The sequence below is a fragment of the Heptranchias perlo genome, unplaced genomic scaffold, assembly GCF_035084215.1.
Source record: "Heptranchias perlo isolate sHepPer1 unplaced genomic scaffold, sHepPer1.hap1 HAP1_SCAFFOLD_47, whole genome shotgun sequence".
NCBI lineage: Eukaryota > Metazoa > Chordata > Chondrichthyes > Hexanchiformes > Hexanchidae > Heptranchias > Heptranchias perlo.
Window position 1 is genome coordinate 8,720,338 of NW_027139484.1, and position 16,663 is coordinate 8,737,000.

Consider the following 16,663-nt stretch of genomic DNA (forward strand, 5'->3'; position numbering starts at 1 on the left):
AATTCCTTTTCACCACCGCTCTCTCCCTACAGAGGATATTTTTTTGTGGAAATGCTGTAACATGAAGATGTGGAAAGAGAATTTTTGGGAGGAGGAGGAATCCTTGGACAAGAAGCTTTCTCTCCAAAGGGAACTGACCGAGGCCTTCATCCCAGGCTGCATTCAATGTGGCTCATGTGAGTTTTGCCTGGGTCACTGTGGGATCGGTGGGAGCACTGTGGGATCACGGGTTGCTGTGGGATCACTGGGATACTGCAGGTTCACTGGGGCACTGGCGGCCATTTTGTTTCAGCTTCATGGGGTGACAGGAGAAACTACTTTACCCATTCTATGTAATATAGAAATATTATATACATATATATATATACATATATATATATCTTATTTTATATAACATGAAAGTCTCTCAAACATTTACACAAATTCAGTTTGGATACTGGGACCTCTGGGTGCACTGTGGGATCACTGGGATCACTTTGGGAGCACTGTGACATTATCACTGGGTGTGCAGGAGGATCACTGGGTCACTCTGCGATCACTGTGGGATCACTGGGTTCAATGTGGATCACTGGGACAATGTGGATCACTGGGATACTGTGCATAACTGTGGCATAACACTGGGTGTACTGTGGGGGTCACTGGGTCACTCTGCGATCACTGTGCGATCACTGGGTGCACTGTGGATCACTGGGACACTGTGGATCAATGGGGCACTATCACTGGGTGGAGTGTGGGATCACTGGGTCACTCTGCGATCACTGTGCGATCACTGGGTTCTCTGCGGATTACTGGGACAATGTGGATCACTGGGACGCTGTGCAAGACTGGGGCAGTAACACTGGGTGCACTGTGGGGGTCACTGGGTCACTCTGCGATCACTGGGTGCACTGTGGATCACTGTGACACTGTGGATCAATGGGGCACTATCACTGGGTGCACTGTGGGATCAATAATCACTGTGGGGACTCTATGGGATATTTATTTACCCAGTTGGGCCGAATGACCTCTGTTTCTCTGCTGTACATTCGATGTAATTCTATGTAGTATACAAATATAGATAATGTTGTTATGATGTTGTGGGAAAACAGGGAATCCCGGAGAGACTTCCTTACACAGATGGGCCGAATGGCCTCTTTCTGTGCCGTGCAGTATTCAATGCTATATACATATATATATATCTCAAAAGATAAATATTTTATATATACAAGCAAATGTTGTAAAATAGAAATAGAAATCGGGCTGAATGGCCTCTGTACTATACTCTGTTGTACTGTACATTCAATGTAAAATATATGTAACTGTATAATTCTATTATATATTATATTATACCATATATTCAACAATTTGTTGTTGTTGTCAAATAAGAAATTCAGGGGAATTTCTTTACCCAGATGGGCTGAATGGCCTGTTTCTGTGCCGTGCTGTATTCTATGTAAAATATATATAAAGAAATGTACGGGGTTAAATTCGATAACCCCCGAATCCGGGCGCGGGGGGCGATTAACCCCCGAGTGATTAACCTGCACCCGGTCGTTGAGATGCAGACAGTCCGTGAGATTGGTGCTGCCTGGTGATTTACCTGATTCCTGCGAGCAGTCAGGCCTGGCTGCGCTGTTGAGCGGCTTCTCACCAGCAGAGGGGCCCTGATATTGCGTGAGTGGTGAGCGCCTCGAAAAGGCAGCCCGCACCTCTTCAAGGCAGGCCGCACCTCTGAAAGGCAGGCCGCACCTCTGAAAGGCAGGCTGCACCTCTTAAAGGCAGCCCGCACCTCTTAAAGGCAGGCTGCACCTCTGAAAGGCAGCCGGCACCTCTTAAAGGCAGGCTGCACCTCATAAAGGCAGGTTGCACCTCTTAAAGGCAGGCTGCACCGATTAAAGGCAGCCTGTACCGATTAAAGTCAGGCTGCACCTCTTAAAGGCAGGTTGAACCTCTGAAAGGCAGCCCGTACCTCTTAAAGGCAGGCTGAACCTCTGAAAGGCAGCCCGCACCTCTCAAAGGCAGCCCATACCTCTCAAAGGCAGGCTGAACATCTGAAAGGCAGGCTGCACCTCTTAAAGGCAGGCTGAACCTCTGAAAGGCAGGCTGCACCTCTTAAAGGCAGGCTGCACCGATTAAAGTCAGGCTGGATCTCACAAAGTCAAACATTTGATTCAGATTCAAACCTCCGGGGTCATTTCCTCTCGAACAGTTTTGATTGGCAGCTTCTTTTCAATTAAACAAACCATTGCTTAAAATGACTGGCTCCCAGTCACTGTTTTGAAGCCATTTTTCACCTTGTCTTTTTCAAACTGGTGAGTCTGTTTGGAATCTCTGAGAATGTTAATCAAGTCGACAGCTTCCATAGTTTGTGATAAAAAGACAACAAAGAACCAGGATGTTCGAAAGTTCGGTCACAGTTTCGTATAGTATTTGTGAATTATTTATTATTTTCTTTTCCATTAAGGATCTGGTTGAGCTTTACAGTAAAACTGTTGTCTTACTGCTACTATTTTGTTTGTTCTCTTATTGTTTCATCAATTTGTTTGGCAGTTAAAGTCTAAAACAAGCTCTAGTGTAGTGTGAATCTGTCTCCCTCTGAAGAGCAGGCACTATTAGGCACTGGATAGAACGAGTGGGCTGAGATAATCTGAAGGGGTTTCACTGTTCATTACCTGGCGCCCTTCAAATGTTACATTGATATCAGGACAAGCGGAAACACTGAGACATTGGGAGTGAAGCCTCACCTAACAGAGGAGCTGTTTTTTCAAGCTTAGAAATACAGCTGATTTTAAATTAGCAAACATTCACTTCATTAAAGTAGACAAAAAGGCAACTATCTCTGAACTGTCGCCACTCTCTCAAAAACATAGATATTTTACTGATCGGGGAATAATGGTCTTGTTCAAACTGTACAAAATAAAAATCAATTGTGATCTTTTTAAAATAATGAACTGATTTAAAGCATTGTCCAACCAAACAAAGGCACCAAGAATTCCCAGGACATTGAGAGATTATGAGTGGGCAAAACTGTGGCAAATGGAGTTCAATGTGGGGAAATGTGAGGTCATCCACTTCGGATCTAAGAAAGATAGATCAGAGAGTTTTCTAAATGGTGAGGAGCTCGGAACTGTGGAGGAGCAGAGAGATTTAGGGGTCCAAGCACAGAGATGATTAAAAGCTAGTGGACAGTTACAAAAATAATTAAAAAGGCTAATGGAATGTCGGCCTTTATTTCAAGAGGGCTGGAATGTAAAGGGGTGGAAGTTATGTTCCAGCTGTACAGAGCTCTGGTTAGACCACATCTGGAGGACCGCATTCAGTTCTGGGCACTGCAACTCAGGAAGGATATATTGCCAATGGAAGGGCTGCAGCGCAGATTCACCAGAATGATCTCGTGGCTAAAAGGGGTTAAATTATGAGGACAGGTTGCATGGACTAGCCTTGTATTCCCCTGAATAAAGAAGATTAAGGCGTGATTGAATTGAGGTGTTTAAGATGATGAAAGGATTTGATAGGGTAGATAGAGAGAAACTACTTCCTCTGTTGGAGGAGTCCAGAACAAAAGGCCATAACCTTAAAATTGGAGCTCGGCCGTCCAGGGGTGATGTCAGGAAGCACTTCTTCACACAAAGGGTCGTAGAAATCTGGAACTCTCTCCCACAAAAGTCTGTTGAGGCTGGGGGTCAATCCGAAATTTCAAAACGGAGATTGATAGATTTTTATTAGTCAAGGGTATTGATGATTAAGGAACCAAGGCGGGTAGATGGAGTTAACATACTGATCAGCCATGATCTAATTGAATGGCAGAACAGGTTGAGGAGCTGAATTGTCTACTCCTGTTCCTATGTAACAGGCTCGTGTGGCTGAATGGACTTCTCTTGTTCCTATGTAACATGCTCGAGGGGCTGAATGTTCTCATCTTCTTCCTATATTATCATGCTCGAGGGGCTGAATGGACTCCTCTTGTTCATATGTAACATGCGCGACAGGCTGAATAGCGTCCAGATCCTGTATAACAGTCTCGAAGGGCTGAATGGCTTCCTCTGTTCCAGTGCAACGAGCTCGAGGGGCTTAATGGCCGAGTCCTATTCCAGTGTAATCGGCTCGAGGTGCTGAATGGCCTTCAGTTCCCGTGGAACACGCTCGTGGGGCTGAATGGCCTGCTGCTGTACCTATCTAACAGGCTTGAGAGGCTGATTGGCCTCCAGGTCTGATGTTTCGGGCTCGAGGGGCTGAATTGCCTTCAATTCCCGTATAACACGCTCGAGGGGCTGAATGGTCTGCTGCTGTTCCTGTGTAACAGGCTTGAGGTGCTGATTGGCTAACAGATCTAGTCTAAGGTGCTCGAGGGGCTGAATGGCCTCCTCCTGTTGCTATCTTACAGGCTTGAAGGGTTGATTGGCGTCTAGTTCCTATATAACAGGCTCGAAGGGCTGAATGGCCTTCAGTTCCCAGATAACAGGCTCGAAAGGCTAAATGGCCTCCTCCTTTTGATATTTGACAGGCTTGAGGGGTTGATTGGCCTCAAGTTCCTGTATAACAGGCTCGGAGGGCTGAATGGCCTCCTCCTGATTCTATGTAACAGGCTTGAGGGGATGATCGGCCTCCAGTAACGATGTAACGGGCTTGAGGGGCTGAATGGCCTTCTCCTTTTCCTGTGTAACAGCCTTCAGAGGCTGAATGGCCTTCAGTTCCCATATTAAAGGCTTGAGGAGCTCAATGGCCTCCTTCTGTTCCTGTCGAACAGCCGTGAAGGACTTGCGGCCAATTTGTCCAAGATGATTGCCAGACTTGCTGCCATTTTGTCCAAGATGTCGGGCGAACTTGCCACCATTTTGTCTAAAAATTAGAGCCGAACCTTTCAGGAGCGAGATTAGAAAACATTTCTACACACAAAGGGTGGTAGAAGTTTGGAACTCTCTTCCGCAAATGGCAATTGATACCAGCTCAATTGCTAAATTTAGATGTGAGATAGTTAGCTTTTTGGCAATCAAAGGTATTAAGGTATATGGGCCAAAGGCGGGTATATGGAGTTAGATCACAGATCAGCCATGATCTTATCAAATGGCGGAGCAGGAACGAGGGGCTGAACGTCCTACTCCTGTTCCTATGTTCCGATGATATTATTTATATGGAATTCCGACAGGCATTTGATAAGGTTCCACACAAGAGACTGTTGGCAAAAATGAAAGCGCATGGAACTTGAGGCAATGTATTGACATGGGTCGAGAATTCCTCAGGAGATAGGAGACAGAGAGTAGGGATAATGGGTACAAACTCCAATTGGCAGGATGCGACTAGTGGTGTCCCCCCAGGGATCTGTAACTGGGGTCTCAGCTTGTTACCATATTTATGAATGACTTAGATGAAAGAACAGAGAGTGGTGTATCCAAGTTTGCTGATGACACTAAGTTAGGTGGTACAGTAAGTCGTGTGGATGCGAGTGGAAAGTTGAAAAGGGACATTAATAGATCAAGTGAGTGGGCAAAACTCTGGCAGATGGAGTTCAATGTGGGGTAATCCACTTTGGACAATGGTCAGGGTATTTTCCAAATGGTAAGAAGCTCGGAACTGTGGAGAAGCAGAGAGAATTAACGGTTCATTTACATAAATCAGTAAAAGCTAACGGACGGATACAAAAATAATTTAAAAGGCGAACGGAATGTTAGCCTTTATCTGAGGGGGCTGGAATATTACGAAGTGGAAGTTTTATTACAGTTATCTAAAGCTCTGGTTAGACTGCGTCTGGAGTAACTGCGTTCAGTTTTGGACACTGCACCTCAGGAAGGATAGATTGGCCTTGGAGGGGGTGCAGAGCAGATTCACCAGAATGTTACCGGGGCTAAAAAAAGGTTAAATTATGAGGACAGGCTGCATGGACTGGGCTCGTATTCCCTCGAGTACCGAAGATTGAGGGGCGGTCTGAGCGAGGTGTTTAACATGTTTAAATGAGTCGATAGAATAGAGAGAGAGAGAATCAATTTCCTCTGCGGAATCAAGAACGAGGGGGACATAACCTTAAAATTAGAACCATGCCATTCAGGTTCGAAATCAGGAAGCACTTTTTTACACAAAGGGCAGTAGAAGTCTGGAACTCTGTTCCCGAAAAGACTGTGGATGTTGGGGGTCAATTGAAGCTTTCAAGACTGAGATCGGTAGATTTTTGTTGGTTAAGGGTATCGAGGGATAGGGAGCAAAGGCGGATAAATGGATTTGAGGTACAGATCATCTATGATCTAATTGAAGGGCGGAGCAAGTGTTCGGGGCTGAATGGCCTCCTCCTGTTCCCAATGGAAATGTTGAGAATATGTTTTGTTGAGGCTGTGACGTCAGGGTTAATCCCTGTCCCAACAAGGCGGGCCACATTTGGGAGTTTAATAACTTTGAAATGAACATTTTTCTTTTGTGACTTTTGCAACTTCGATCAATTGAATAGTTATGAAAGAGAATCAATGCCGTCATTCTAATTTCTGGCTGATATCAAAGCAAAGGTTTCCGTAGTGTCGTGGTTATCACGTTTGCCTTACACGCAAATGGATCCTGGGCCGGAACATTATGTCGGGGCAAGTTTTTTTCCCTCTGTGAAATCGCCAGTCCTGTTAAATTTATCACAAATCCGTGGTCTCACGAGCACTGAACATTTTAAACCGAGCCCTTAAAAATACAGTGTGAAAAATGAGAAGGGATAAAAAGTTCATCGCACAAAAGAAATTATTAAAGTTTTTCAACTTCCCTCAGTAGCCTTTCATTCTGCAAAATAACGTTATTGGTTAATTAATGGCGATGAAAACAATGATTTTTTTTTTCATCCAACTGAGTTTGAGTACTTTCATGCGATTAATATAACAACTGTTCAAACGTTAGTATCCTGATTGAGAATTGAACCCCGACCGCGGTTATAAGTGCGTTAAATCCTAACCACTAGACCATCAGGGAGCACTGTTGTGAATTTTATCAGATGTAACATGGATTTCTCTTTCTCTGTGATTCAGCTTTTAATTCTTTTTAGTTCCTGATTGCGGATATTCCCGTGATGAAATAGGAATAAAGTACAATAGGTTCAGGAAAATCCGGGGAGGTTGCATCGCGCTCACCGAGCCTCTCCAGCAGCATTTATCTTACCAAGCATTGGAGTGAGTGAAACTTTCTCCGGGTGGCGGGGGGGGGGGCTCTCAATGTGGAAAGGGTGGCGAGTGAAAAAGAGATTTATCAGTCAGGATGGCCGAGCGGTCGAAGGCGCTGCGTTCAGGTCGCAGTCTCCTTTGGAGGCGTGGGTTCGAATCCCACTTCTGACATCGGTTATTTTGACTCCTATTTTATTTGTAGCTTGAGCTGCAGTTGATTTTTCGGCCCAGTTGATTTGCTCTTCCCGCAATAACCAATCCGGTCTCCATCCATGGCACGTTTTGAAGCCCACCGGCTCATCCCGAAACCGAGCTTTAACGAAAATATGCTGGAAACACAAGGTGGTCATTCAAAAACTACAGAGAACAGACACTTGGGGAAATGTACCATCAGAACAAGAAGTGGGCTGTTTCGCCCCTCGAGCCCACTCCGCCATTTGATTAGATCATGGCTGATCTGTGATCTAACTCCATATACCTGCCTTTGGCCCATATCCCTTCATACCTTCGGTTGGCAAAAAGCTATCGATCTCAGATTTAATTTTTAGACTGCGCCCCCTCGTCCTAGAATTCCCAACCAGCGGAAATAGTTTCTCCCTATCCAGAAAATGTCAATGACACAGTCAATGAAAGGTGCAGTTCACGAAGGCGACTCACCAGCACCTTCTCAAGAGCAATTAGGGATGGGCAATAAATGCTGACCTTGCCATAGACACCCACATCCCATGAATGAAGACAAAAAAGGTCGCCTGCATGGCCGAGTAATTTCATCCTGCTAAACGACGGGAAGAATGAAATCATCGGTTTCAGTCCTCGATGTCTTATTTTTCATTACACACTAATACATAACACAGATACACAGAGATATATTGATAATCACCAAACAGGTACACCCAAATGTATTTATAAGTGTCACAGATGCAATCATATGTATTTATAACGAGATATATCATATTGTAAAAATAATCAAAATAAATTTATAAATGACACACATAACATTTTATAATGTTATGTGTGTCATTTTATAAAGAAGCATGACATCCATTTATACACATCCATTGTTTAAATTTTCACAACGTCTTGTTAGCAGTCCTGAACAAAGTTCACACATCGAAAGTCTCAGCGTTTTTTCAGATGCTGCCTGTCCTGTTATGATTTTTAGCAGTTCCTTTCCTGTGATGTGATGATTCTGGGTGCCGGGTGTGTGCAATTAGATTTGATGCAGTCATGCTGCCGCGGACAGGTGAAGGCTGCTTCTGAGGCTGCCTGACACCCGGTGGGAGTGGGCGGGGATTTGGTAATCTGAAATAAATGAAACGGTGTATGAGAAACTTACATAAAGGTAAACATCCACGTCCCTGCCATCAGACTTCGAAGCGCAACGATAGCGCGTCTGATTCCACATCGGGAGGTAACGTGTTTAAGTCACGTCGGGGTTTTCCATGTATTTAGCGCTGGTAGGAGTCTGAGTAATTCCGGAAATCATTTTGCATTCCCTTTTCAACAATAAACAGAACGATGCTCTGAATTCTGCCTCACTAGTTCTCCAGCGTCAGGGAGAGAAGCGTCTGATTCCCTCATTTATTTATTGCAAGAAACAGACACAAACACACTTATTAATTCAAAATCAGCCTGCAGCTCCACACGCACAGAGATAAACACAGCCAGAGAGACAGGCAAACACCGGGAAATAGACAAACCGGTTTCTCAGAGAATTGCCTGTACCTCCACGGTCGAATGGAAGGGCGCGATGGCCCCAATGGCCTGCTTCTGAGCTGCATCCTTCTGTGATTCTGAACTCAGCCCCTGGGGCGGAGCCAGCAGCCGCCTCGCTGCAATAACAGACCAAATGGAAAACCTTAAGCAGGCCCAGCTAGCTCAGTTGGTAGCTTATGAGACTGTTAGGGTCGTGGGTTCAAGCTCCACCTTGGGCAAATTCTGTTTTAAACTATTACTCTGCTTTCGCGAGTGAACCCTCCGCTTGCTTGACTGTCAGTACAAGAGACGAGTCTGTAAGTGCCGCATCGTGTGCAATGTTCAAAACTTTAAAAGGAGCAGAAGTTTTTTCGGAGTTCAGATACACAAACCTCTCTGATGAGCCTGAGATTTTGTCAGAGGTTGCTGCCTCCCCTCCATCTCTTACCCTCTGACGAGGCACTTGCTCCGGTTTCAATTTACAAACTGGGTGAGTTGGTGATCGGGTGTAGGAGAGCTGGTTTGTGATCTGAGTAGGAGACTCAGCGGCCCCGGGTGAGACAGAGAAAAAAATCAGTCCAGGCCCCAGCTCCAATCTGCGGATGTGGAAGAAAACACGGGAGGAGGGTGCAGTGTGAGGTCCCTGTCAAACCAACTGCCCGAACAAAACTGGCCACATTCACAGAATCAGAATGGCTACTTCCTGAGGCGGGGGGAGGCCGGTTCATTTGGAAAAGGATCCGGACGAGAATGCTCTGATTCATAAGGTTAGGGGAGGGAAATTAGGGAGCTCCTTCGGAACGTTAATTACTTGAAAATGAAGCCTTTTTCCTGTGTAACTTGTGTGGTTTTGATGAATGAAATGGTTGTAAAAAGGCATCCGTGGAGAAGGATTGAGAGCTTTCAGGACTAGAGGGGAAATTAGGAGATTTTGTTTTTCACACAGAGGGTTGTTACGATCTGGTAGCCACTCCCTGAAAGGGTGGTGGAAGCAGCTTTCATAGGAACTTTCAAAAGGCAATTGGACAGGTACTTGAAGAGGACTGATTTGCAAGGTGACGGGGAAAAGGCTGAGTTTTTTGGGACTAAATTGGACAGCTCTTTCAAAGAGTAGGCAGGACAACACGGCCGAATGGCCTCCTTCTGTGCTGTAATATTCTATGATTCTATTCCATGATTTTAGTGTGGGACAGGAGAGATGTTGTTTAAAGAGAAGTAAAATTGTCCCAATCAGAGCAGAGAGAGGTGACTGGTCAGTTCCCCTCTGTCCAGTATAAGTCACCAGCGGTTTTTTTGTGGTGTCTTGGTTACCAGTTCGCATTACACACGAACGGCCCTGCTTTCGATCCTGGACAATTTATATTGCAGTTACTGTTCACATTCTATATTAATGACTTAGATGAGGGGACCGAGTGTAATGGATCCAAGTTTGCTGATGATACAAAGGTAGGTGGGAAAGTAAGCCGTGAGGAGGACGCAAAGAGAGGTGGACGGTTAAGTGATTGGGTAAGAAAGTGGCAGTTGGAGTATAAGGTGGGAAAATGTGAAATTGTCCACTTTGGTAGGAAGAATAGAAAAGCAGAATATTTTTCAAAAGGTGAGAGTCCAATAAATGTTGGTATTCAGAGGGAGTTGGGTTTACTTGTAAACAAATCACAGAAATTTAACATGCAGGTACAGCAAGCAATTAGGAAGAAAAATGGTATGTTGGCCTTATTGCAAGGAGGTTGGAGTATAAGGAAGTCTTGCTGCAATTAAATAGGGTTTGGGTGAGAACACACCTGGAGTACTTTGATGTAGTCGACATGGATTTTAGCAAGGCTTTTGACAAGGTCCCAATTGGCAGACTGGTCAAAAAAGATGTAATTGCACTAAAGAGGGTACAGAGGAGATTTACGAGGAGGTTGCCAGGGCTGGAGAATTTTGGCTGTGAAGAAAGATTGGATAGGCTGGGGTTGATTTCTTTGCAACGGAGGAGGCTGAGGGGTGATTTAATTGAGGTGTACAAAATTATGAAGGGCCGAGATAGAGGCGATTGGAAGGATCTATTTACCTTTGCAGGGAGGTCAATAACCAGGGAGCATAGATTTAAAGTGATTGGTGGAAGGATTAGAGGGGAGCTGAGGGGAATTTTTTTCACCCAGAGGGTGGTGGGTGTATGGAACGCACTGCCTGAAAGGGTGGGAGAGGCAGAATCCCTCGTTACATTTAAATAATACTTGGATATGCACCTGAAGTGGCGTAACGTAAAATGCTACGGACCGAGTGCTGGAAAGTGGGATTAGACTGGGTGGCTTATTTTCGGCCGGCGCGGACGCGATGGGCAGAATGGCCTCCTTCTGTGCGGTAAATTTGCCATGATTCGACAAAATTTGCGTTTGTTTTTTGTAAAAGCAAAATTCCCGAACCGAGAATCGAACCCAGGCCACAGCTGTGAAAGTCCCGAATTCTAACTACAAGACCACCAGGGAAGCCATGGCAGGTTTTCAAATACATCTGGGAGTGTTTACATTAGGTACAAATAACATTTCTGGTTTCGTGACTCTGTTATTTACAAATATATTATTGTATTATTTGTATCATTTATTTATTTATTGGGGTGTATATATTGTGAAGCTACTTTTGGCGCTGATATGAGTCTGTATAATTCCGCAATTAATGCTTCATTTGCGTTTTCACAATAACAAGTCTGTCTCACTTGTTCCCCAGTATCAGGGAGGGAAGTGTCTGATGCCCTCTTTTATTTAATGTTAAAAACAGAAGACAAACACTCGGATTCGTTCAATATCAACCTGCAGGTCGACAGAGACACAGAGATAATCACAGCCAATGATATGGACAGCCAGGGTCGAGTTCACTGAGACGACAGACAAGAGTGATTGCAACTTCCAGGCCCGGCCAACTCATTCGGCAGCACATGAGCCTCTTAAACTCAGGGTCGTGGGTTCGAGCCCCACGTTGGGCGAATGCTCTTTTAAACTGTTTCTGTTGCTTTCAGAGGCAAACCCCAGCTCTGACTTCCCCCTGACCTCCCGTGCAGTGTCACCGCGCACATTGTAGCCGCGCCCGGGCTGATTTCTCTCTCTCTCACCCGGGACCGCTGAGTCTGCTATACCGTGATCACCAACTCATCCAGTTTGTAAATTTAAACCGGAACAGGTGCCTCACAAAGGGCAAGAGAAGTAGGGAAGGCTGCAACCTCTGACAAAATCTCATTCCCATTCGAGGTTTGTGTATCTGAACCCCGAACACTTTCTGCAACTTTTAAAAGTTTTGACATTCACTGTACAGGACGCGGCACCTTGAGACTCGTCTCTGACACTCACAGTGATGCGTATGGCCGTTTTCACTCGTTAAACAGAGATTGTGACATTGTGATATTGTCTTAGACACCCTCACCAGCGGAAAGGTTTTGTCTATCTACCTTTCAAAATCCAAAAAAGCCTTCTATATTCCAGGGAATACAAGTGTGTAACCGCTGCTCATAATTTAACCCTTCGAGCCCTGCTAACGTTCTGGTAAATCTGGGTTGCGCTCCTTCCAAGACCAATATACCCTTTTGGAATAAAAGGGAATAAAACTTGAAATGAGCATCACTGAGGATCAGTTTTCTCTCACTCAAAGTTTCGTGAAGTAAAAGATACAGCTTTTCAATAATAAGGGAGCAGCCACTGTCGCCTTTTTTGGCAGGAGAAAAAAACTCCTCCCTGGATTTTTATGGAGAGCAAGTTTCAACATAATATTTATGCCCTGGAACCTTTCGTGTGTTAAAGCAAACGCGATAACCGCTGCACTACGGAAACTGCTACTATTTCATTAACAACAATGGTGAACTGACTTACTCTCCTGTCTCTGTTCTGATTTGGAATGTGTTGCTTCTCCGTCCAACAACACTGAACATGTTACAAAACAGAAGGAGATCATTCGGCCCATCGTGCCTGTGCTAGCTCTTTGAAAGTGCTATCCAATGGTCTCACCAGACATAAGCTCTTTCCTCAGAAGCCCTGCAATTTATTTTCCTTTTCAAGTATTTATCCAATCCACTTTTGAAAGTTACTATTGAATCTGCTTCCACCGTCCTTTCAGGCAGCGCATTCCAGATCATAACAACTCGCTGTGTAAATTATGTTCCCTCATGTCGGCTCTGGCTCTTTTGCCAATTACCTGAAATCTGTGTCCTCTGGTTACCGACCCGTCTGCCACTGAAAACAGTTTCTCCTTATTTGCTCTATCAAAACCTTTCATTATTTTGAACACTTCTGTCAAATCTCCCCTTAACCTTCTCTGCTCCAAGGGGATAATCCCAGCTTCTCCATTCTCGCCATATAACTGAAGTCCCTCATCGCTGTTACCATTCTAGTAAATCTCCTCTGCACCCTCTCCAAGGCCTTGACATCTTTCCTAAAGTGCGGTGCCCAGAATTGAACACAATACTCCAGCTGCAGCTTAATCAGTGTTTTGTAAACATTTGTCATAACTTTGTTGCTTTTTTACTCTATGCCCCTATTAATTAAGTCCATTTCACAAGGCTGTCTATGTCCTCCTGAAGTCTGATAGTATCCATCACATTGTTTGATCGATTTCCGAGTTTCATGCCATCTGCAAACTTTGAAATTATACCCTGTACACCCAAGTGCAGGTCATTAATGTATGTAAGAAAAATGAAAACTTTTTGCAGTGTGACTTGTGTGACTTTAAGCCGAGTTGATAGAACATCTTCTCATAATTTAAGGCATCGCACCCTGGTAACAATCTGGTGAATCTGTGCTGCACTCCTTCCAAGGCCAATATATCCTTTCAGATTCAAAGGGTATAAACTTGAAATAAGCGTCACTGTGGATCAGTTTTCGCTCACTCAAAGTTATCTGTTGAGTGAAATAAAAGAAAGCGCTTTTAAAGAATAAGGAAGCAGCCACTATCGCCCCTTTTGACAAGCCTTTTTTGTGGCACTTTATCAAACGCCTTTTGAAAGGCCATATACAAAACATCAACCACATTGCCCTCATCAGCCGTCTCTGTTAACTAATCAGAAAACTCAATCACGATTTGCCTTTAACAAATCCACAGTGGCTTTCTTGTCCAAATGACAATTGATTTTGTCCCGGATTATCATTTCTAAAAGCTTCCCACTACCGTGGTTAAACTGACTGGCCTGTAATTGCTGTGTTTATCCTTTCACTCTTTTTTGAGCAAGGGTGTAAAATCTGCAATTCTCCAGTTCTCTGGCACCAAACCCTGTATCTGAGGAGGATTGAAAGGTTATGGCCAGGACCTCTATAATTTACACCCTTACTTCCCTCAGCAACCAAGGATGCATTCTATTCGGACCAGGTGACTTATCTACTTTAAGTACAGCCAGCCTTTCTAGTATCTCCTCTTTATCAATTTTCACCCCATCCAGTATCCCAACGACCTCCCCTTTTACTGTCATTTAGGCAGCATTTTCTTCCTCGGTAAAGACAGATGCAGAATACTCATTTAGTACCTAAGCAATGCCCTATGCCTTCATGTGTAGATCTCCTTTTTGGTCCCTAATCGGTCTTACCCCTCCTCTTACTACCCGTTTACTATGTATATGCCTATAGAAGACTTTTAATGACTTGATGAAGGGATCGAGTTTAACGTATCCAAGTTTGCTGATGATACAAAGCTAGGTGGGAAAGTAAGCTGTGAGGAGGACACAAAGAGTCTGCAAAGGGATATGGACAGTTTTAGTGTGTGGGCAAGAAGGTGGCAGATGGAGTATAATGTGGGGAAATGTGAGGTTATTCACTTTGGTAGGAAGAACAGAAAAACAGTATATTTTTGAAATGGTGAGAAACTATTAAATGTTGATGTCCACAGAAACTTGGGTGTCCTGGACACCTGATCTCCAGGTTGTACTAACCTAGTATAAGCATATAAAACGTGATGACGGAGAAAGGCTAAATAAACACGAAGACATGAAACAATCCTTGGTGGTTTCTGAGAGTCAGCAAAGTCGGATGGTTTACGATCATGAGTTAAGATCAGTGGTGTTAACGTACAGAACAATGTAGCCGAATCGTATAAAGATAGGGCATGCTCCCTTCTCAAATGTTAGAGCTCTCAATAGGGGTCAGTCAGAAGTCCATTGCCACAGGCAGTCCGCAAAGGTCAGGTCTGATATATCTGGATTCGCAGACAGGTCAAGTTGTGTTGATTGCTTGACATTAATGTAATCTGTAGACAGTTATATTATAATAATAATCCTGTTTAATGTAATGTTGAAGACAGCTGTGGTACAACTCTGTTGTAAGTCAATCTACTAAACTTGCTATTTTGTAACCACTCGGGCTAAAATCTAGCAGAAGTTATTGTTGATGAATTAACAACCCATAGTTGCGACAGTAACGGGAGAAATCCGCTAACATTCACTTTATATATAAACATCACACCCATAGTTTATATTTTCACACGTTCTCTTTTGCAGTTCTAACCAAAGTCCAAACATCGAATGTCCACGTGTTTTTCAGAAGTTTCCCGTCCTGTTATGTATTTTGAGCAGTTTCCGACAGACAGAAACATCGCACCCACAGTTTATATTTTCACACGTTCTTTTTTGCAGTTCTAATCGAAGTCTAAACACCGAAAGTCTAAGTGTTTTTTAGAAGTTTCCCCTCCTGTTCTGTAACTTGAGCAGTTCCCCACATCCTTTTCCTGTGATGTGATAATTCTGGGTGCAGGATGAATGTAATTGGATTTGCTGCAGTCCGCTGACAGCAGGCGATGGAAGCGAGCGCCATGCTGCCGCTGACAGGTGACGGCGACTTCTGATGCTGCCTGACATCCGGTGGGAGTGGGCGGGGATTTGAAAGCCAACTCATTCCACCAATCTCAGAGCTCTAAAGCGGTGCTTGACAAACATTGATTGAAACAAACACGCAATGTAGCATCCAGGCCTCGTAGAGCAACGATAGCGCGTCTGACTCCAGATCAGAAGGTTGCGTGTTCAAATCACGTCGGGGTCGCAGTTTTTTTCCCTGAGAGCCGGTTTGAACAATTCTGCAATTCAAGTTTTCTTTGCGTCTTCACAATGAACAGAACCCTGCTCCAAAGTCTGCCTCTGGCCGGGAGGGAAGCACCTGATGACCTCATTTATTTAATGCAAATAACAGAAGACAAACACACATCTTCGTTCAAAAACCACCCTGCAGGTGGACACATAGTGAGATAAACACAGGGCAGAGATGCAGACAGTATCCGGAAACATCGGGAAATAGACAAGAGAAATAGATTGAGCGCTTTGTTATCAGAAAATTGTCTGAACCTCCACGGTCAATGAAAGCGCTTTTGTTGGCCGGTTTCCCATTGCACCGGAGAATTCGGGAGAACTTGGGAGATGGTTGGTTCGTATTCCATTGTCCCCCACCATTGGAAAAGGTTTGCCCATCCCACCCGACTAACTCCTTTCAAAAGCCACTCTGTCCAAAGCCAATATATCCTTCCAGATTAAAAGAGAATAAAACTTGAAAAGAGCGTCACTGTGGATCAGTTTTCTCTCACTCAAAATTATCTGTTTAATGAAGTAAAATATGCAGGTGACAAAGAAGACGGCAACAGCCACTGTCTCCCTTTATGGAAGGAGAAGAAAATCGGTCTGGATGTTTGTTGAGACCAAGTTCCAACATAATGCTTCTGCCCGGGATCAAACCGGGGACCTTTCGCATGTAAAGCGAACGTGATAACCGCTACACTACGGAAACCGATGGCATGGTATGTTACACAATGGGTAGCTGAATGGTGTGCTCTCTCTACTCGTACTTGGAATGTGTTCTTTCCATTGCAGCAAGAGACACAGACAGTGGCTGCTCCCCCTTATCTTTAAAAACTCTCAGGGTAGTGGG

General features: G+C 44.3%; 2 non-coding genes across 2 annotated transcripts; one reads left to right on the top strand and one right to left on the bottom strand.

Annotated features, from left to right (window-relative positions):
- The first annotated feature begins 7,191 nt into the window (after positions 1 to 7,191).
- Positions 7,192 to 7,274, top strand: trnal-cag (transfer RNA leucine (anticodon CAG)). Its single transcript has one exon. It is a non-coding gene; the product is annotated as a tRNA-Leu (tRNA).
- Positions 7,275 to 16,449: 9,175 nt separating this feature from the next.
- trnav-uac (transfer RNA valine (anticodon UAC)) lies at positions 16,450 to 16,522 on the bottom strand. Its single transcript has one exon. It is a non-coding gene; the product is annotated as a tRNA-Val (tRNA).
- Between the last annotated feature and the right edge of the window lie 141 nt (positions 16,523 to 16,663).